This window comes from Diabrotica virgifera, chromosome 8, assembly GCF_917563875.1.
Source record: "Diabrotica virgifera virgifera chromosome 8, PGI_DIABVI_V3a".
In the NCBI taxonomy this organism is placed as follows: Eukaryota; Metazoa; Arthropoda; class Insecta; order Coleoptera; family Chrysomelidae; genus Diabrotica; species Diabrotica virgifera.
The window spans coordinates 159,968,633-159,991,134 of NC_065450.1; positions in this window are offsets into that span (position 1 = coordinate 159,968,633).

Genomic DNA, 22,502 nt, shown 5'->3' on the forward strand with positions numbered 1-22,502 from the left:
CAGTGTGTGCTATTTTGTTTGTGAAATGGAATAAAACATTGATGTTATACATTTAACTTTTTAATATGTAACGGTTACAATGTTTTATTTATATTTATTAAGTGATTTCTATTTATTTATGTGTTGATGAGTGTAAGACTGACAACGTTTGGATCAAAAAGAGTTAATATCTGAAATTTGTGTTAACTCTGATTACGCAATTGTAACCTAGTTGGTAAGGTCATTGCTCCTAGGTGTTCCTATGTCAGGAGCAGTGGTCGTACACAGGAAGAAACAGTCATAAAAGCAACTAAATTATTGTATCAGCAGTCATATAATATATGATTTAGTTTACATCAATGTAGGTACCTGAAACTGAAAATCACAGCATAAAAAAAAGAAACCAAAAGGTTTAGTTGTGGAGTTGGGTAAAAAAATATAAGTGAACATAATAGACTCAGTTGAAGGTTAATTGAAAGTAAAAAGAGGGAAATTGCTTTATTAATTGAAACAGGGAAGAAGTTTTAATAAACTGTTGAAATAAGTAAAAATAAAAAGAAATGGGGTTAACTACATTGAATTCTGATCATTAATAAAAATAAAAATCAACATTAAAAACAAACAGCACATATTAGTTAGATTTTACGCAAATTATCTTATAGAATACTTTGTTTAACACGGTTTGACTTAAATGAAATATAATATTATTTGATATTACCTTTAGCTATTAGGTATATAAAATAAATAATATGTTTAAGAGGAAAATTTGGGTATAGTTTGATGAGAGGAATTATTAATATCTAAGTAACGTTGAAAAGTTTTGCAGAAATATATTGCTTTCGTATTTACTACTTTATCAGTAGGTACCTACTTAATTAAATCTTTAATTCATATTTCATAATTGTTAATTTAATTTACATGCAAGATTTTAATTATTTTGAAAATGTAATTTTTAATTATTTTTAAAGCTTGTTGATTCTAAAATTGTGAAAAAATTAGGCGGAGTAATTGTAGATGGCAATTGATTTAATCAACCGTTGCATGAAGACGGGTAAAATTACTAGTTTTGTACAGGGTGTCCCAAAAAGATTAGTCATAAATTATACCACATATTCTGGGGTAAAAGCTTTGGATGGTGCATTGGATTTTTTTTCCTTTGCTATCTTATAGACAAAGAAGTCTTATAGACTCTCTCAATGAATTTCGTCTTGGTAAATTATTTCGAGGATCAGAAAGTGTGCATTATTTTCTTCATTGTCATTAAAGTCATTTTCAAATGAAATTTCGCACGGTTAGTTCAAAATGCCTCTTGGCAAATGATTTATGTCACCAGATTCTTGGTCGTACCCATCGCTGTATTTCTCAGTTTCGACCAAATTTTCACCAGAAGGCTGAATATAAATATCTACACCATATTTATCAGTATAACCCACTTCTATCCACTCCAACAACTGATACAATGATAATTGAAAATAATGCGATGGTTGACTTCTGTGCATATAGTCCTTTTAAACGGATTTTTTCAAAAATGCTTTGCCACAAAAAAGGTAATTATTTATGAAAAACAATAATGCATAAATTGTGTCAATGACACTCTGAAGTAACGAAAATTACAAAAAAAACACCAAATATTGTCTATCAAAATTGCATATTTGGCCACCATTTTTCATGGAGTACAAAGCAGCATCCATAATCATCGATAGTTTTCAGTATAGCGAATAAACGTACACTTTAACGCCTCCAACGCTTGAGACGCACTGCCAAGAGTATTTGTAGATGTCCGCAGGGTCTCTTAGACCCACATCTTTAATATAGTGGGGTTTAAAATGCAAATCCTTTTAAACGGACTATATTATGCACTAATGGGTTAACTATTTTTAGGGGAAATAAGCCACAATTTTACTAAAAAATAGTTATTTATGCAGCAGTTCGTGAAGTATGCTTTTTGCGAATGCACGAGATTTTTAGAGCACGAGCGACAACGGAGCGAGTGCTATGAATCGCGTAAGTTCGCAAAAAGTACTTCACGCACAGTTTCAAACAATATTTTATCTACGATAAACAAATAAAAAAAGCTGTAACTCTTCGTCACTGGAATTCATTTCAATTCTACAAATTTTAGAACTTTGACATTTAAAAATTCTAAATACTTTCAAACCACAAAACTGTCAAAACTTTTGTTGTAATTCATTGCTCATATTGCCATCACCATGACAACGCGACAGTTAAGGATTGTCACAATGACAACTCGAAAGTTACAAACAGTGCGAAAAAGTAAATCCTATTTAAAATACATTGTTACTTCACGCACACTTTAAATCTTTCACTCACTGCTATCTATAATGACGGTTTTCACAAACTAAAAACTTATACATAATATGACATAGAGTAGATAAAGATTTTATTAACGTATCGACGTCCAAATCGGATACCGTTGTCAAAATACAAAAAGTATTAATGAATTAAACAAAAATGTTGTTACTTAGTAAAAAAATCTAATAACTAATTTAATCTGACTTATTCTTATCGGCAATTTAGACATATATATTATACATATACATTTTAAAGTAGAAGACTTCAAAATGATATGGCCAATATTTATGAGTTGCGTTCCTGGAACGACTTTACTGAAAGATATTTCATTTGATTACATGAAATCAACCCCGACTTAAGAATATCCGTCACAAAAAAATATGGCATGTGATAAGACAACCACATGCAACGGTGACAGTAAAATTCTCGCGTTAGAAATTCCATAGTAAATCACCAGGGAAAACCAGGAAAAAACCTCGTGATACTATCCCGACATCGTAAGTATTAGGTCTTACTTTAGTTTACTCTCAAAACTAATAACAAATTCTGACCAAAATATGTATACCTATGTTATGTTTTTTTAAATTATAATACTTATTAAGGTACCATGGGTGTTATAAGGATAATAACGTTTGATGTCAATGGTGTATATTCCGAGGGCCTTTGGCCCGAGGGATATACATTGACCGAAAGCCTTATTATCTATAATACCCGTGGTGCCTTCAACGTTTAATATCCGACTACATTATTATTTATATGCAAAAAATTTAAATGAATTTTGAATTATTTAATTTTCAAAGAAGTACATTTACAAGAAATAGTCGTACCTAACTTAATTGTGGTAACCATAGTTTTACTTAGTTTTTTATTTGTCAACTTGACAGTTTTTAACTCGTTATTTAAATTTAATGGTCTTGGGCGTTATTTTTTAAAATACCGCCCTAGGGCATTATATCATAGTTAACTGACTTCGAAATCATGTCATTATTTGTCAAATAATATACCAGTCGGACATTAACAATATTAATAATACATAGATATATAAATAATACTAAAATATAAAATATTTACTAACTCGATCTCTTATTGAGTTACTATTCGTGGTATTTTCTTTCTATTGACTTCCTCTTTTATTATGGGTAACCACATCCTACTGCATTCTACCGAGAAATTTGCGACACAATTGGTTTCATTTAGCATTATTAGAGCTCTTTGATTTTTCGCTTTTTACTATCTGTTTCTTTTAGGACTATACTTGAATCTCTCCACTGAACTCCACGCATTATCCCATGTTGACATATTTGGGACCTATTAAATTCTCTATTTTTAATATAAGACTTATGTACATTTATTCTAATGTTTAATGCTCTTGAGGTTTCACCTAAATAAAATTCCAAAAAAAAAAATTTAGAATTTTATATATTTACCAAAATTTGGTAAACTTATATGCGAAATATATTCAAGCAATATGCGTTTTGCAAAAAACCCGCTCCCTACTAATCATAATGATATATGTATAAAAAAAATAAAGGTTTTTTGAAAAATTACTTTTTAAATACCTATTGGACTAATTCTCTTTTTGCATGAAACGAAGCGGTCTACGATCCTGCGTAGACGCCGTATTTGTACTGAGACAAATCACAGAAAAGGCTATTGAGTACAAAAAACCAGCATATCTATGTTTTATAGACCTGACAAGGCCTTCGATCGCATCCAAGTCGAAGACGTCTTACATTTACTGTATAGAAGAAACATACCAATCAATATTATGCAAACCATCGAAAACATCTATTTTCATAATCGAATACAAGCAAAGATAAATGGAAAACTAACGCAGTTCATACCAGTACAAACTGGAGTCAGATAAGGTGACTCGTTTAGCCCAATGCGCTTTAATATAGCAATGTACAAAATAATAGAAACAGTACGTAAAAGTCATGGTTACAGAATGGGGAACAAAGAAATCCAAATAATGGATTGTTAGGGCGGTGCCACATTATGCGTTTTGACCGGATGCGTTTCCACCGCATCCAGTCAAAACGTATAGTGTGACAGGTCGGTCCGGTTGCGTTGGAAACGGATGCGTTTTGAGACATCGTTACGCGCTTACAAACTGCATCAGACAATGCATAGTGTGACAGGTCGGTCCGGTTGCGTTGGAAACGGATGCGTTTCCACCGCATCCTGTCAAAACGCATAATGTGGCATCGCACTTATGCAGACGACGCCGCAATAATCGCCAAGACAGAAGACGATCTCCAAAGATTAACACGCACCTTCAATACAACAGCCAAGAAGTACAATATGATAATATCAGCAGAAAAAACCAAATGTATGACAACATCTAAATACCCACTACGATGTAAAATCGAAATCGATGGGAAAATAATAAAGCAGGAAGCAAGGTATTATCTGGAAATAGATATAACCATTTACGGAGATGTTGAAGAGGAAGTACGACAGCAAAGCTTAAAAGCAAGTTAAGCGGCGGGATACGTTAATGACACAATCTGGAAGAACAAACACCTAAGACAAGACACAAAAGCAAGAATCTATAAAGCAGCAATTATATCTATATTGACATACACATCGGAGACAAGACTTGACACATCTAAAACGAGACGACTACTAAAAACAAAAGAGATGAAAATACTCTTACGAGTATCAAAGTAAAGTGTTGGATAGGGAGAGAAGCGAAAACATAAGAAGATCATTCAATGGGGAAGACATAAATGGATGGGTGACAAAACGGAAACAGGAGTGGAACGAACACATTAGTAGAATGGCAGAGGATAGGATATTAAGAATAGCACGAGATAAGTCACCAAATTGACGAAGAAGTATTGGCAGACCAAGAAAAATTTGGTGCGATAACTTAAATAATTTTTTATATGGGAAATAAGCCACAATTAAAATGAAAAAAGTAATTTTATTAACGTTTCGACGCCCAAATCGGGTGCCGTTGTCAAAATACAAAATACTACTAATGGAAACAAAAATGTTGTTGCTTAGTAAAAAAATTCTTCTAATAATTTATTTAATTTGACTCATTTATATCGGCAATTCAGATACATATGATACATTTTAAAGTAGAAGACTTTAAAATGATATTGCCAATATTTATGAGTTGCAAAAAATGCCACAAGGAAATAGCTTCAGAACAACATTAAATAATTTTGGGAGACTAATATTGAAGAAGAAACAGTCTTTAAAACCTACATACAAGAAGGTAGAAGAAGAAGCATGAAACGAAAAAAAAACCGAAATAAAACCATTTATGTTTTTGTTTCAAAAGTATATTAACTACAAAAAACCGGTAATTTTTAAAATATAGTCTTATGGAACAAAATCAAATTCATTATCTGACCCAGGAGTTACGAACAGGTAATATTCTTTTGAAATTCTCTTTTGAACTTACTTGATGTTTGCAAGTTTTTTCGGGGTTAATGACTACATAATTATTTGTATAAGCTAATGATGTTGGTAGCAATACGGGACGTTTGGTTTTGGAAAGATTAAACGTATGAATAGCGATACCGTCAATAAAATCGTGAGTCAACACTGGATCTTTTGAATGCTTATTTTGTTTAAAAGACATCAACGACGATGGAGATAATGTTATTCTTTTTTGCTTTGGTACCTTTGAACCTAGGCTTTGGAGTGGTAGTTTAGCTTGTACTATGTTGGTCACCAATTACGATAATCAACAATGTGCCCCAGCTCAAACCCTAAGGAAGTAATATGGTTCTGACACATAAATTTTGTCCTGCTTCTTAATTTTTGATTTTAGCAGCCCAAAATTTCGATCAAAAATAATAATTATTATGTATATAAATTCACTACAAAAACTGCATACGTTCTGGACTCGTGCTGTTCCTGCAAAAACCTTCAATTTTGGTTTCAGAGTGTTTCGACATTATTCTGTACAGACTGGTGTCGTTTTCGCACACAACGTGAGTGAGTTTAGCTTAGAGAAGTCGACTTCGCTCAAAAGGTGAGTTTTTGAAAATTGTTGAGTTCTGCACATTTTGAAATGGCATTCAATTTATATCCAACTAAAAATGTAAAACATATCCAGTAGGTTCATTTTTTTTTAGTTTTACTTTAAATTTCCTGAACTATTAATTTTGTACGTCTTATTTTTGGTAAATTATAAAATTTATTGTAGCATACCGATAAAAATGAAATTATTTGCGCCAAAACGGAAGAACTAAAAAAACATCCACTAATTATCTTTTCATTAGTGCTCAACCGAAAAGTAATTCTAAAAGCTTACTGGAGAAGCTTAAAATGATTTTGAAAATGTTGGAAGTTCTTCATAATCTACGAAGCGAACTTTAATGAGATTTTGATATTTACTACAGTCCTTTAGATACGCTTAGGTTAAACTTTTGGGATAGTAGGTAAGAGTCCTTGAAAATTATTTTAAACTACACCGCAATCACGTAATTTGATATTCGATTTAAGTGAATTAGTCCAGTCTAGAAAAAAACTGCGAATATAAAATAGTATATTCGTAACATAAAAGAAAACTTCTGTTGGAGAATCTGTACAGGATATGAGAATTATAAAATAAACTCCAACAGAAGTAGAAATCGAAAAAAATAACTCTTGTAGCTAATAGGACAAAAATTAAAATACCTTCTGGTTGGAGAAGCCGATGTAACAAAAAAGTGCTTGAGAGTAGTTTTTGTATATGGAAATGAAATTATGATGAGGGTAGTTAAACTACAAACAGAGGTATGAATAGACAGATGCAAACTAAATGTAGTTAGGCTAGTAGGATATGCAAGAGAACGACAACTTGACACTCAATGATGGATACGGCCAATTTGCATGCCTTTCCAAGACAGTAGATCAAAGTAAATTGTGCTGATGGCTAAGAAATCAAATATTAAAATAGGAATAATGTACTGAAAATAGATAAAAAAGAATGTAAAGACTGAAATAGTTCTGTATACACTTATGACTACAGGTAAATAGGGAGAAGTGTATTTTTGAAATGTGTAAATTAAATGATTACTAGCTGAGCGCTTTCGGCTTACAAAGCCATCTTCAGAGCTATGGTCAAATGTTTCAAAATACCACTATGACGAGAGATGGATCCCATGTACGATATAAAAATACTTCTATTTCTTATGCAGTTTTTTAATTGATGAAAAAAACCTTGTCTGACCTTGAGCTTGTTGTTGAAAAAATGCTGAAAAAAAAATAGTTGGGTCAGTGTGTAGCCCCATTGTTCTTAGATATGGCCACATATTGTCCTTCCATCGCATTTGTGGGCGTCCTAAGGGATATCTTCCTGTGGTGGCTTCCTCCCAGATCAGTTTGGTAAGACGGTTATTAGGGAGTCTATGGACATTAGGGTGGTGCGAAAAAAGTCAAATTGATAATCCAGTATCGCTATAGTGCGGAAAAGTTGCGATTGGTAATTACAAGGAAAACAAAACAAAAATTATTAAAATCGGACTTTATCTTCCGATCCCGCAACGGGCCTAAAAATTATGAAAAAAATGAAATTTTACCTTTTCTTCGGAAATTTTTATTTATCCTCCATGTACGTCTTATTTATCGCTATAATAAAATTTATTTACAAATTGCATGGTTAAGTAATAAAAACAACAGCTTTACGCATCTAACGAATATCTTCAGATCCCGCAAAATCTATCAAAATCTATAAATATTTGAAATTTTCGATGATTTTGATAAATTAGAAAACATTTATTTATCTCATTTTTCTCCTACATTGTAAAGTTTTTCGCTTGTTTATATATTGTATGACAATACTTAAACAACCCAGAACTCACAACGAGCAGGTGGTTGCACTTCTAGCTCCACACACACCCTTCTCTCCAACCAACCAATGAGTGTGATTTTTACATTATTTACATATTAAATTTCTTTTCCATGCTTGTATCCAGCTTTTAAACGTCAACTTTGTATTGTGATTTGGTGGTAGAATCTGGCAGCATAGACCATGATTTAAGTGTTGCCCTTATGAATCCATCTCTTGATTGTGGCCCACATACATTAGACCAGGGGTGACCAACTTAATCGGACTCGAGATCTACTGTCTGCCTTTCTAATTCTCTAGGATCTACTGACTAGGAATTTTTGTAATATTTAGGAAATAGATAGGTAGGTAGATAATTTTTCTTGCCATCGATCGACTGACCTAGGGGTCGCGATCGACGGGTTGGCCTCCCCTGCATTAGACGATGCTTCCGTGATCAACTTTAGGTACCTCTCATCAGCTTGCGTATGTCAGGGATAGTTTTGTACATTCTAGTCTGGTATGTCACCCGATGTACTGCAAGAACTTATATCTTCATTTGACACTTCGAAGAAGTGGTGGATAAAATGGTTTTGCAACAGTCTGCAATAGTTTTGCAACATTATATTCCAGTCTATTATTTCAGTTTAGTCCCGTGCTTCAAAATTTCAAGTAGTAGGGAGAAAGGAAACACATTATAGAGCTAGGGCTAAGGAGAGTGTTAAAAGCCGGATAGACTAAAGCCAAGGGCAAACGTATGAGAAATTTCATCTCTCCAACTTTAAATTTTGAAGCACAGGACTAAACTGAAATATTAGATTGGAATGTTGCAAAACTATCTTCTCCACCAGTTCTTCAAAGCGTTTCAAATGAAGATATAAGTTCCTACATTATATCAAGCAACACGCCAGACTGGAATGTACAAAACCATCCTTGTCATACGCAAGCTGTCTAGCGGTACGTAGAGTTGGTCACGGAAGTATCGTCTAATGTATGTGGGACCCAATCAAGAGATAGATTCATCAAGGCAACACTTAAATCAAGGTCCATGCTGCCAGATTTTACCACCAAATCAAAATTCAAAGTTGACGTTTAAAAGCTGGATACAAACAAATGAAAAAGAAATGTACTATATAAATAATGTAAAAACCACACACTCATTGGTGTGAAAGCCAATAAATTTATTTGTTGTGTGAATAGTTCGAAATCAGGTCCCTTTTTTTACCCTTGTCGACGCCCGTGGTTCCTCGCTTGCATATTTTTGAATGCCCATCTGGGCCGCGGGCAAAAGGACCTGATCACGTAAAAACCAGGAATTCTGTTCTCCCTTCGACACCGATGAGAAGCATTGAGACGGCCAACGCGTAATCACGTAAAATGGTGACTTCGTAGATGATGTCCGATCGTAAGTACATACCTAGTATTTTCACCTTATATTTTGTTATTACTTATATCCTGTTATCGTTTTTGTGCTATTTGACCACCAACAATTGATTTAAATGTGCGTATTAAGTTTATATGCGCCTATGAGAATTTCCATTTAATCTCTACCAATAGTAGCTATTCGAAGAGACATAGTAATTGGCAGGTAATTTGTATTGTTTATTGCTTGTGTTGATTTTATTAAATTGTTTTCGTTCAATACCTGCTAATAACCTACAAACAATTTCAAATTTTTATAGATTTTGATTGACCTTGCGGGATCGGAAGAGATTCGTAAAGTGCGTAAAACTATTGTTTTTATTACTCAACCATGCAAACTGTAAATAAATTTTACTAGAGCGATAAATAAAATGTACATGGAGAATAAATGAAAATTTATGAAAAAAGGTAAAATTTCATTTTTTCATAATCTTTAGGCACGTTGCGGGATCGGAAGATAAATTCCGATTTGAATAGTTTTTGTTTTGTTTTTCTTGTAATTACCAATCGCAACTTTTCCGCACTATAGCGATACTGGATTATCAACTTGAATTTTTTCGCACCACCCTAATGGACATGGCATCTTAGACGCTGAGATTTAATTTCTTGGACTATGTCACTCGCCCTATACATCTGCTTGACCTCAGCATTTGTTCTCATTCGGTACTGGTTGCTATTAGGGTCGTTATAAGGTCCAAAGATTCTTCTGAGAATTTTTCTCTCTAAACATCTAAGTGTTCTTTCAATTGCTTTGGTCAGAGTCCACGTCTCACACCCATACATGAGCACCGGTCTAATCGCTGTTTTATATATTCTGATCTTTGATGGGTATATGGGAAAACTATATTCAGGAGCTCTTTCATGACGAAAGACCCATGAGTGAAGTTTATACAGACGACCAGCTGACTGGCCCTTCAATTACTAAAGAGGAAATAGAAAAGGCAATATTATATTCAAAAAACAATAAGGCACCTGGACCTGATGAAATCCCTTCAGAAATACTCAAACTACTAGATGAAAGGGGAATTTCAGCACTACATAAAATATTTAATTTTATTTATGAAACTGGTTGCTATCCTCAGCAGTGGTTGCTCTCTACATTTATTCCCCTACCCAAAAAAGTCAATGCAAAAAGATGTGAGGATCACAGGCTCATTAGCCTGATGAGTCACACTTTAAAAATATTCTTAAAAATACTACATCAAAGATTATACAAAAAATGTGAATGGGACATCAGTGATTCTCAGTTTGGGTTTAGGCAAGGTTTGGGAACAAGAGAAGCAATAGTAGCAACACAGGTGTTGGTCCAAAATTGTTACGATCAGAGGCAGGACGTATTCCTGTGCTTTCTAGACTACGAGGAAGCGTTTGATCGTGTCCAACATCACAAGTTAATGCAGATCCTCAAGAAGCTTGATATAGACCAAAAAGACATAAGATGCATTGAAAACTTGTACTGGTATCAGGCAGCACAATTAAAAATAGAATATTCTATATCCAAATCCATACATATAAGAAGGGGTGTTCGGCAGGGATGTGTGCTTCCCCCTCTTTTATTTAACATTTATTCGGAAGCCATATTTCAAGAGTCTTTGGAAGATGCAGAGATGGGAATCAAAGTGAATGGAGTATTAATCAACAACATACGATATGCTGATGATGCTGTCTTAATTTGCGACAACATAGCAGATCTTCAACAACTTGTCACTATAATCGGAGAATACAGTAAGCGAATGGGATTAGAGATTAATACCAAAAAGACCAAATTCATGATCATCTCCAGAAACTTGGATGCATTTGAAAACTCCACCATAACACTGAATACCAAGTCCATTGAGAGAGTGAGCAAATTCAAATACCTAGGAATGTGGCTTTTTGAAGACTGGGCATCGGACAGGGAAGTAAAATGTCGCATTGAGCAAGCTCGACAAGCTTTTGTAAAATTCAGGAAGGTACTGAGCTGCTCAGAGTTCGATCTTACACTGAGACTAAGGTTTACTAAATGCTACGTGTGGTCGGTGCTGCTATATCGCATAGAGGGCTGGACACTCAAAACGAGGGATATAAACAGATTAGAAGCCTTCGAAATGTGGCTTTATCGCCGTATCCTAAAGATACCATGGACGGCGAAAGTCACAAATGTGGATGTCCTTAAAAGAATCAACCAAGAACGTCAGCTTTTCGAAAACATCAAGAAAAGAAAAACGGCGTAGTTAGGTCACATCATGCGAAACGAAAAATACCAGTTCCTTCAACTTATAATCCAGGGTAAAATTGAAGGCAAGAGAGGAATAGGACGCAAGAAAATGTCCTGGCTCCGAAACATAAGGCAATGGACCGGGATTACCGACATACAATCACTGATACACATTGCAAGAAACAGAGAGTTAATGGAAAATGTGATCGCCAACATCTATTAGTGGATTTGCATTTGAAGAAGAAGAAGATCTTTGATGCTCGTGTTAGGCTCTTAGATTTAATAGTATTATGGAGGCTATACATACATCTGTTTAGTGCCTGAATTCGCCCTTGAGTCTCTTCCGTGATGTCGTTATCTGCAGTTATTGTTGCTCTGAAGTATTTAAAACTCTCCACTCTTTCAAAGTTTTATGGGTCTATCGTAACATTTGTCCTATTCTATCTCGTGCCTTTTGTCTGTTGATGCACATGTATTTGGTTTTCTCTTCATTTACCCTTAAACCAGTTTCCTTCTCCTCTACCTCCAATTTATTGAAAGTTTCCTTCATATTGGTGACTGTGTTTCCCACAATGTCAATATCATCCGCCTATGCTAGTAGTAATTTTGGTCCATTTACTGTCAGTAATTCTGTTTTATTGTAGTAAAGAAAAGAGAGGCGTTCTTACAAACAATTTATTTTACCACTAACGACCGGTTTCGCTGTTTACAATTTATACAGCATCATCAGGTCCGGTTAAAGTAAAATCAAATGCTACAAACAACAAAAAACCAAGTTAGTTAGGTGGTCTGGTTTAAATAAAATTTAATGATACAGCCAATATCAAAGTACATATGTTCATGCATGTACATGAATACTCACATGCATGTGCGCATGGTGTACAATCCTCATACTCACAAACATGCACGCATTCATGTGCAGTGGCAAGCAAAAGTATGTCAAGTATATGATATATACTTACTTTCCGGTATAAGGGAAGAATGTAGTAGTATTCAATATCATACTTTTCTGTGCACTTTGCTAGAGGGATGGTTGGTGAAGGGAAAGGTTTCAATGTAATATATTAACTAAACATCGGTGGGGTCTTGAGGGGTTTAGTAGGGAAATACGACATTAAACCGATAGTCTAATTTGTTAGTTATATATAGTGATGTTATTTTAATTTAATTATATATGGTGATGTTATTTTAATTATTAATGTAGATTTTAATTATATATGATAGTTAGATGTTGTGCTGGGTGTGCGACTTTTAGAACAGATTGGTCGTTTATGTAATAGATGTGATCTGTTTGTGAATATTTATTTGCTATTTTTAAAAATTGAAAATTAAGAAGAAATTGAACAATAGTAATTTGTTAAAACTTTTTCATATAAAAATATTAAAAATTTTCAAAAAATTTAGTCAAATTGTAAAATCATTCATAACTGACTCAGAGTTAAAGCTAAGTGTTAAGGCAATGTAGTAAGTAAATTAAACTTATTGTAATGTGAAGTTATAATTATCTATATTACAATGAAAAACTATGGAATATCACTAAGAAGTTTAAAAAAGTTAAAGTGTAGAAAAAATTTTTTATAATGATAAATGAAAAATGAAAAAAGCTTTGTAAAAACTTTTTATTTCTATTGCATAGTAATATTTGTTGAGTTTAATAAATAGTCGTGTAGACCAAAGTTAACTTTAATTTAAAAATTTTTGGTGAAACATTACCTGTATTGTTGCATTTATAGTTTCTTTTAATGATAAAAAACTCTTTTGTTGTTTAAGTTGATAAATAAATAAATAAATAAATTCTGTTTTAATTCATTTGTGCTGTTCTTACTACTTTCTCCAGGATTATATTAATAAGGAGAGGTGACAGCGCATCTCCTTATTTCAGGCTAATACCTATTTTGAATAATTCTGAGAGTTTGTTACCTATAGGTACTCTGGATCTACAGCTCTTTACGCATATCTTAACAAGCTGGATAAGTTTTATTGGAACTGAAAGATCCATTGCATTCCACATCTGATCACGTTTAATGCTATCGTACGATTGTCGGAAATCTATGAAGAGATTATGGATAGTTCTACTGAATTCCCATCATTTTTCAAGCAGCTATCTTAGAGTAAAAATCTGTTATTCCCCTATGAAATTTTCTACAAACGGTGTTAGCCTACTTAATAGGATGTTCGATAAGTTTTTCTACGCCGTATAAGTAAGGAGATGCCTCTAGAATTGGAGTATTTGGTTTTGTCTCCTTTTTATGGATGAATAACTTTCGTGCTATTTTGTTGGTATTTTCTCCTCTTTCCATATAAGTGTTATTAGTTTGTGTATTTTTCTATGTAAAATTTCTCCTCCGTACTTAAGGAACTCAGACTGTATGTTATCGGAGCCTGGAGCTTTTGCGTTTTTTAATTTGTTAATTGCTTGCACTCTTTCGTCTATTTTTGAGTCTTCTACCAGTAGGTCCACTACAAAATATATATCTTCTCCATGTTCTTCCTCTTGGTGTATGTTTAGTAAATTGTTGAAATAGTCTTGCCATGTTTGGAGCATTTCCTCTTCGTTGATTATTAATTCATTATAGTTTCTGACCACAGACACGTATCTAGGTCTGAAACCTTTCTTTTCGGTTGACACTGATTTGTAAATTGCTAGACTATTTGACTGTTGTCTATTCCTTTCCATTTCTTCATATTGCTGTTGTTCGTATTTCCTTTTTTTCTCTCTGATTAATTTTCTTGTTTCTCGGCGTGAAGTTATATAATTTTCTTTACTTTCTCTTGTTTCCTGTTGAAGCATAATGTTTCGCATTATGCTTCATACATATTATACACAATATAACAACAGTCACGTTATATGCTATACAATTTAAATACCTCTGACTGATATAGAGGGTACAACTCACATGAGAATAAACCCTTACCAAATCATTATAGAACACTTGCTACGTACAGCTACGTTAAATATCGAAAGATATGACTAGAGAGCGGAATATATGCAAAGTGCATATAAAAGCATATATTGAATATTTTCAGACAACAAACACAACATTGCATATTTACGCTAAACACGATTTATTTTGCATATTTTAAAAATAAATTATATAAAAGTTTAAAATTTTCCTCTCTTAGTTGGAATTTTATAACTTCGATATGAACGAGCTCGTTATTTATCTAAATATCGCTCATTATTATCTATCTGGACTTTCCCATTACTACCTGAATTTAACAATTATGGGTGTTCCCACAAAAATATTATTTTATTAGCGTAGCAAGTCGTAGGTATGTACCTACCTGCTTTTAAGGGTCTAATATTTATTTTGTCAGTTTCCGGCCAACATTTGTTTAAAGTAAACGTTGTACCGTATTTAGTGTTTTTGAAGTGATTGGTATATATTAAATTTAAGTATGTCTACCATTCAAAAAAGTGCTTGGAGAAAGTTTTTTTCCCGAGTTAAATCTAAGTGGAGACAAAGTATTTTGCAAGGCCTGTTCCAAAATCGTTAGTTACATTAATTTTCACATTTCAGTTTTTAAATGAGGAACTGACAAACAAAAGCATCATGTCCCACAAAAGAAATTTTTCTGGAAAGAGTGTTTTTATTCGACAAATTTGCTTTTACTTCTATAAAGACGGACATAGAGAGAAGCATCAAAATACAAAAATCCAAAATACAAAAATCCAAAATACAAAAATATAAAAGTTAATCTTAGTTTTTTACCAGATCTAATAAAGTCATTAGAACAAAGGAATTTACAATTAAGTGATTCGGTTAATCTTGCTAACACTTTTTCTGCTCATTGTCAAAAAATTCCCGGAAATACAGGGATTACAATTAGAAATAATTTAAAAAATGTTTTAGAAAAAAATGAGGGCTTCGATTGTTTGAGGAAAGTTTTACGTATTTTTGAAGGCAACTTTTCTGAAGATCTTACGACTTGGCAAATTAGTTTACTGCCTAAATTAAAATATTGTCCTATAACATCAGTAGATGTAGAACGAACTTTTTCTGTGTCCAAACACGTTTTTAGTGATAGAAGGCAAAAGTTGCTAGTTGAAAATTTTGAAAAATATTTGATTATAAATTCATACTATAATTTAGATTCTTAATTTAATTATAATATCAGTTTTTGTGTGTCATTCCATTTGTTTTTATGTGAAAAATAAATATGTATTAAACATAAATGTAGGTTGAATTTTTTAAACGTAAATGTTTATATTTAATATATTGTTTTATTTTTGAGTTTTTTTAATATGCATTTGCATATTTAGACAAATTTAGAAATATACCTGCATATTTGTAGTAAAAGTAATGCATATATATGCGCATATTTTTGGTAATGTTTTGCATATATTCCGCTCTCTAGATATGACTAATACTCTAAATTGTGAAGGCACAAGCCTGACTAAGGAAAATATGAAAAAAGTATGAATTAAGTAAAGTTAACTTAAATAAATTAAAGTGAAGAAATATAATATATAAACGACTTAAATTGACCGAACAAATTGTGACGATAATATAATTTTATCATCTAGAGTACGCCAATGGTTTAAGCAAAACTTGTTTTTATACCGTCTCGGACGATATAAATGGCGGAACGAAAAGCCTAGTTGGATTATTATTCTTGGAGTGTTGACCGAAGAATAATAAACAACAACGAGGTATAAGAGGTGAGTTTAAGTATATCCCGACCATTTTCCGCAATCCTGCAACCCTCGTCGTTTTGGTGCACTGAACGAATTTCGACGGTTTTCATTTTACCTATCCTTATACGAGCGGTGATCGTAACTCCTTACATGTCTTTCCCCCTGGCGAGTTGAGCGAGATGTCCTCTCCTTATACGTATATTTCATATTAATAAAGGTAATTTCTAATCCACGCGATCGTCGATATTATTCATTCGTGTACCAAATATCGTCACATCGACTTGACCTGATTATGTAGATCAGTGATTCTTAACCGGTGTTCCGCGAATGTGTTGCAAGTGTTCCGCGAAAAATATACGTTAATCTCGCAGACCGACGTGTATTTATTGTCGCGGTTACCCGGTTACCTGTTTTCTGGTGTACCTGGCAACACTGCTGGTGTCGGTCTTCGGTAGTGGTGCGAACTCCAAGCTTAAGATTGCTCATTTGTTTTGCTTGAATACGCCCTATTTGTCACGTGCACGCAACCGTTTCTCGCCGAAAATGACGCACTATTTTTATTGAGTTTTAAGTTCCAGTTGATAGGTAAGTAATTTAGGTTAGTTTATTTAAGATTTAACAGCAAGTTCAAATAAAAATAAGGTTACTTAGAGCTAACAACATCGATGAATATTGTTAATTTACTTTTTTAACAAATCACCTCTTAGAATAAAATTTGTTTCGCATTGCAGCAATGGACAAATTCTTTATTAAAATAAAACGTAGTTCTGACGATGCACAAGATATAACCTATGGAGCAGGTACCAGTACCTCTGTGAAGGGACAGCTTCCCATTTCCCAACTAACCAAAAAAGTTAATCGCCAGTATTCGGAAGAATATTTGAGTTATGGCTTTACATGGAAAGGTAATGAAGATTGTCCCATGCTAAATTGTCTTGTGTGTGGTGAAAATTTATCAAATTCGGCAATGGTCCCGGCTAAACTAAAACGCCAGTTTTCAACGAAACATGCCAATCTTATTTCTAAAAGCAAAGCATATTTTCAAAGATTGTTGAACATGCAAGAAAAGCAGGTAAGAAGTTTTGAATAAATTGTTAAAATTTCTGACAAAGCACAACTAGCTTCTTATAAAATGGCTGAATTAATATCTATAAGGTTGGAACCGCATACTATTGCTGAATCTTTGGTATTACCAGCATGTGCAGAAATGGTGAAAATTATGTTTGGTGAGGATGCAAAAAAGAAATTATGAAAATTCTCCACTCCAACGATACAATAAAAAATAGAATTAAAAATATGTCAGACGATATTGAAAGTACAGTTTTTGGTATTATGACACGAGAAAATTTTACATTGCAAGTTCACGAATCTACTGGCTTTAGTGGCAAAGCCTACTTAATAGGATGCATTCCTTTTATTTCTGAAAATAAAATAGTAAATCAGTTTTTATGTTTTAAGGAACTTACTGAACATACAACAGGTTAAAATATTTTTAAGTGCATTACATCATATTTTGAAGAAAATAATTTATCATGGAATGTGTTCTGCAATGGAAGCACAACACGAAGTTTTGCTTTTGCATACTGAAGTTAGGTGGTTAAGCAGAGGAAAAGTCTTGAATCGAGTTTTAGAGCTTAAATGCGAATTGTTAGCATTTTTTTCAAAGAGAAGGTACAGCAACAGATAAATTTGCAATATATTTAGAAAATAATATTTGGCTTGCCAAATTAGGATATTTGACTGACATTTTTAAATACCTCAATAACATTAACACGAGTGTCCAAGGAAAATCTGAAAATATTTTGTCTTGTACTGACAAATTATCAGGGTTTCAAAAGAAAGTATCTCTTTGGAAAAATCGCATATTAGAAAAAGTTACATTGGATATGTTTCCCAGTATTAGCGCAAATATTGAAGAGATGAAATCCGTTATCATTGAACATTTGACGATATTAGAAGAAAAAAATGATCACTACTTTCCTTCCCTAAATACAGATAATTACGATTGGATTCGGAATCCTTTTATCTCGATTAATATGTCAAAATAACAGCTATCATTATATATATATAACAGCGCTAACAGGCCTTATAGGCCTACGGCTTCTAAATTCTGGATAATATTTCTCCATTCTGTTCGGTCCTCTGCACTCTTTCTCCAGTCCTTCACCCCGATTTCTTCCAAATCCCTCTCTGCAGCCTCTAACCATCTCTTCCTTGGTCGACCTCGTCTCCTTTTTCCCAATGCTCTGTCATTCAATATTCGTTTGACGTTTCTAGTTTCTGGCATTCGAGTAATATGTCCCAGCCATCTAACTCTTTGGGCTCGTATTTTTGTCGTTATTTTTGGTCTCCCATACATCCTCATTACTTCTTCATTTGTTCGTCTCCTCCAGGTTTTCTCCGCTATCTGTATACCTCCAAAAATTTTTCTCAGGATCTTCCTTTCCCATATCTGTATCTTCTTCTCCTCTTGTTGATTCATTACCCACGTTTCGCTCGCATACAACACTGTGGGCCGTATTATCGTTTCATATATTCTGATTTTCGCGTTTATTGATACATTTTTTGCTTTTAATATCGTGTTTAAGGCACCCACAACTCGACTTCCCTTCAATAATCTTTTATCTATTTCTTTTTCTTCCCTTCCAGTACTGGTTACAGTCACTCCCAGGTATTCGAATTCTGCTACTTCCTTAAATTTATATTCATCTCCTTCTCCTTTCATTTTTATATAGTTATCCTCTTTATTTATATCTCCTTTCATTACCATGTATTGTGTTTTTCCTTGGTTGATTCTTAATCCATACCTTTTTGCTTCCGCTTCGAACTTTTGGAATATTTTTTGGAGATGTTCCTTTGTTCTTGTTAGGATGACTAGATCATCAGCGTAAGCTATAAACTGCTGTCTGTTGTTAAATATGGTACCGCTTGTATTAATTTTTATCCTTCTTACTATGTGTTCTAGTACCAAGTTAAATAAGTCTGTAGATAGAGGGTCACCCTGTTTCAGTCCTTTATTCACTGTGAATTGTTTTGAAAAATTTCCTTCCAGTGTTATCCTGTTTTTTGTATTGTTGAGCGTCATTCTCACTAATTTAACCAGCTTTCCTGAAATACCCAAGGATCTCATTGCTTCATATAGCATATCTCGGTCCACTGAGTCGTAAGCCTGTTTAAAGTCAATGAACAACATGTGTAGTCCCAAATTTTGTTCGTAGCTGTTGTTCTGTATTAGTTTTAATAAACATATTTGATCTGTTGTTGATCTTCCTGGTCTAAAACCTCCTTGGTATTCTCCAATGATCTTATTTACCTCCTTTTGCAATCTATTTCGGATGATTTTTGCAAGTATTTTATAGGCCACTTCTAATAGCGATATTCCTCTATAATTTTCGCAACTTGTTTCATCACCTTTTTTGTAGATTGGACAGATGAGTGCATTGTTCCATTGTTGCGGCATTTCCTCTTTTTGCCAGACTGTTAATATTAGTCGGAAAATTTTTTCTTGCAGCTTTTCTCCTCCTACTTTAAAAATCTCTGCCGGAATTCCGCTTTCTCCTGCGCTTTTGTTATTTTTTTGCTTCAATATTGCTTCTTTTACTTCTTGTAGTGTAGGTTCTTCTTCACGTTGTTGTTCTGTGTTATCCTGTTCATGTTGTTTTATTTCCTGGGGTTCTGCTTGTTTATTTTCATTTAATAGTTCTTCAAAATACTCCGCCCATCTGTTCAATTTTTCTGTTGTTTCTCCTAAAAGCACACCGTCTTTACCTCTACAATAACTTGTTTTACTCTTTGCAGTTCCTCGAGATTTTTTTACTTCTTGGTAGAAATTTCTTATTTCCTTGTTTACGTATGATTCCTCTATTGTTTTCAACTGTTTGTCAAGATGTTCTCTTTTCTTTTTTCTGCAGATTTGTTTTACTTCTCTTCTTGCCATTTTATATTTTTCTGTAGTATCCTGTGTATTATTTTTGTCTTTTTCTATTTTTGCTTTATTTCTACGTATCAATGCTATTTTACAATCCTCGTCAAACCAGTCTCTTCGTTTCTCTGCTTGTACTTTTCCTAGACATAGTTCCGTTGCTTCTGTCATCGCTATCTGTATATTCCTCCATTCTTCATCAATATCTTCTGCGGTGGGGAAACGAAGTCTTTTATTTATCTCTGCCACAAATTTGTTTGCCGTTTTTTCTTCTTTAAGTAATTCTATCCTGTATGTTAATCTTTCTTTTGCTGTTCTTGGGTTTCTTGGCAGCTCTTGTTTAAGTTTGGCTATCGTTAGAATATGATCGCTATTGGTATCTGCCCCTCTGTAGCTTCTGGAATCGGTAATTGCTCTGATATGTTTACTTTCTATTAATACGTGGTCTATCTGGTTTTTTGTCCTTCCATCTGGAGATATCCAAGTTATCTTATGAATATCCTTTTAGCTATCATTACAAGAGGAAAAAGAGTTAATAGGCTTGTCAACGGATCGCACTCTGAAACTAAAATTTTCTGAAATGTCACTTGAAGAATTTTGGATTTCTGTGCAAGCTAAACACCCACTTCTTTCTACAAGAGCATTAAAGGTATTACTACAGTTTGCAACTTCATACTTATGTGAATTAGGTTTTTCAACCTTCACAAACATAAAAACAAAGAAACGTGAAAGACTTGGGAATATTGATGAAGAAATGAAGGTAGCGCTATCGCATATTAGACCGGACATTGCTAAAATTTGCAAAAGTCATCAGGCTCAAATGTCGCACTAAATTTGTGTAATTTTTATGTTATTATGTTAGTTATGCCCATACATCTAATTGTAAAATAAAATGTAATAAAATGTATTTACTAATCTACAAATTTTTTGTTAATTTCTATTTTTAGAATATATTTTTATTCTTATATTTTTTTTGCATGTATTTGCAGTTAAAGAACGTGTTTTATTTACATTTGTATTTACATTTGTACCCCTTATTTAGTGTTTCCTATAAAATAACACAATGGTGTTCCGCGACTTTTTCAAAATTTGTCAAGTGTTCCCCAGCTTTGAAAAGGTTAAGAACCACTGATGTAGATTATAAATATATTTTATTAACGAAATTAACGAGTAATTAACGCTAGTTATCTTATGTTTTGTGTTTTGATTCTAAATAAAAATGTCGTAAAAAGCGGACCTTTGTATTCGACTGTATTTTGTTACCCTAAGCCTCAAATAGAACAACAACGTTACAAAATGAAATGAAGCAAATTAGCAATAAAATAAATGGGAAACAAGCAATTAATATTACAAAGTAAAGGATCCCGCAGAAACCTTATGGGAAATGGCTCTTTGTCAAATGCTCTGAAACTGTGGGTTCTAGTAGTCATTGATGTATGGAACAAAAGACTCAATGGGCACGTAGCTCCAAAAAATCATGGTTTTAAGATATAAGCTTCTGAAGTTATAGGTACAGTGAGGACGTTTGAGTTGGAATTAATTCATTTTTTCGAGAATGGGCGACCCTGGAGATAAATTACGAATCAGGTCGATTTTTAGTTTTAGATTATAATTTTTTGGCATATACACCATACTAGTGACGTCATCCATCTGGGCGTAATGAGGAGTAATGACGCGATCGATATTTTTTTTAAATAAGAATAGGGGTCGTGTGATAGCTCATTTGAACAGCTATTCAATTCTCTATTTACTAATATAAACATTAACCAAAAATTATTTATACAGGGTGCCCAAAAATTTTTTTTTAAATAAATTAATTGAGACAAAATGAAGAATGAATATAATTTATTTAATTCGAAATACATTTTACTGTAGTTGTCCGAAAACAGGAAAAATGTTTAGTTAATTAAAACAGTTAATTAATTTAAATGTTTAGTTAATAAATCATAATAAGTCTCGATGAAAGCAGGCAAATTGTCAGTTAGTTTTTTAGAAACTTGAATTAAGACCTCAAAATTTTCTAGAGGTACTTATTTTTTGATATATTTGTAATTTTGTTGTTTACAATATCTTAAGCTTGGAGAGTCACATATTGTACAAAAAAATCTATGATGGGAAAGTTTTTGGTCCAATAGGGCTTTTGTAGTCGTTTTATTAATTTAATAATAATATTAGCTTAATTTGAGATTGAACGAGATGAAACAACTCCTGTTGCCAACCAATTCAGTAAATCCAAGAAGATATTCAAAATATTAAT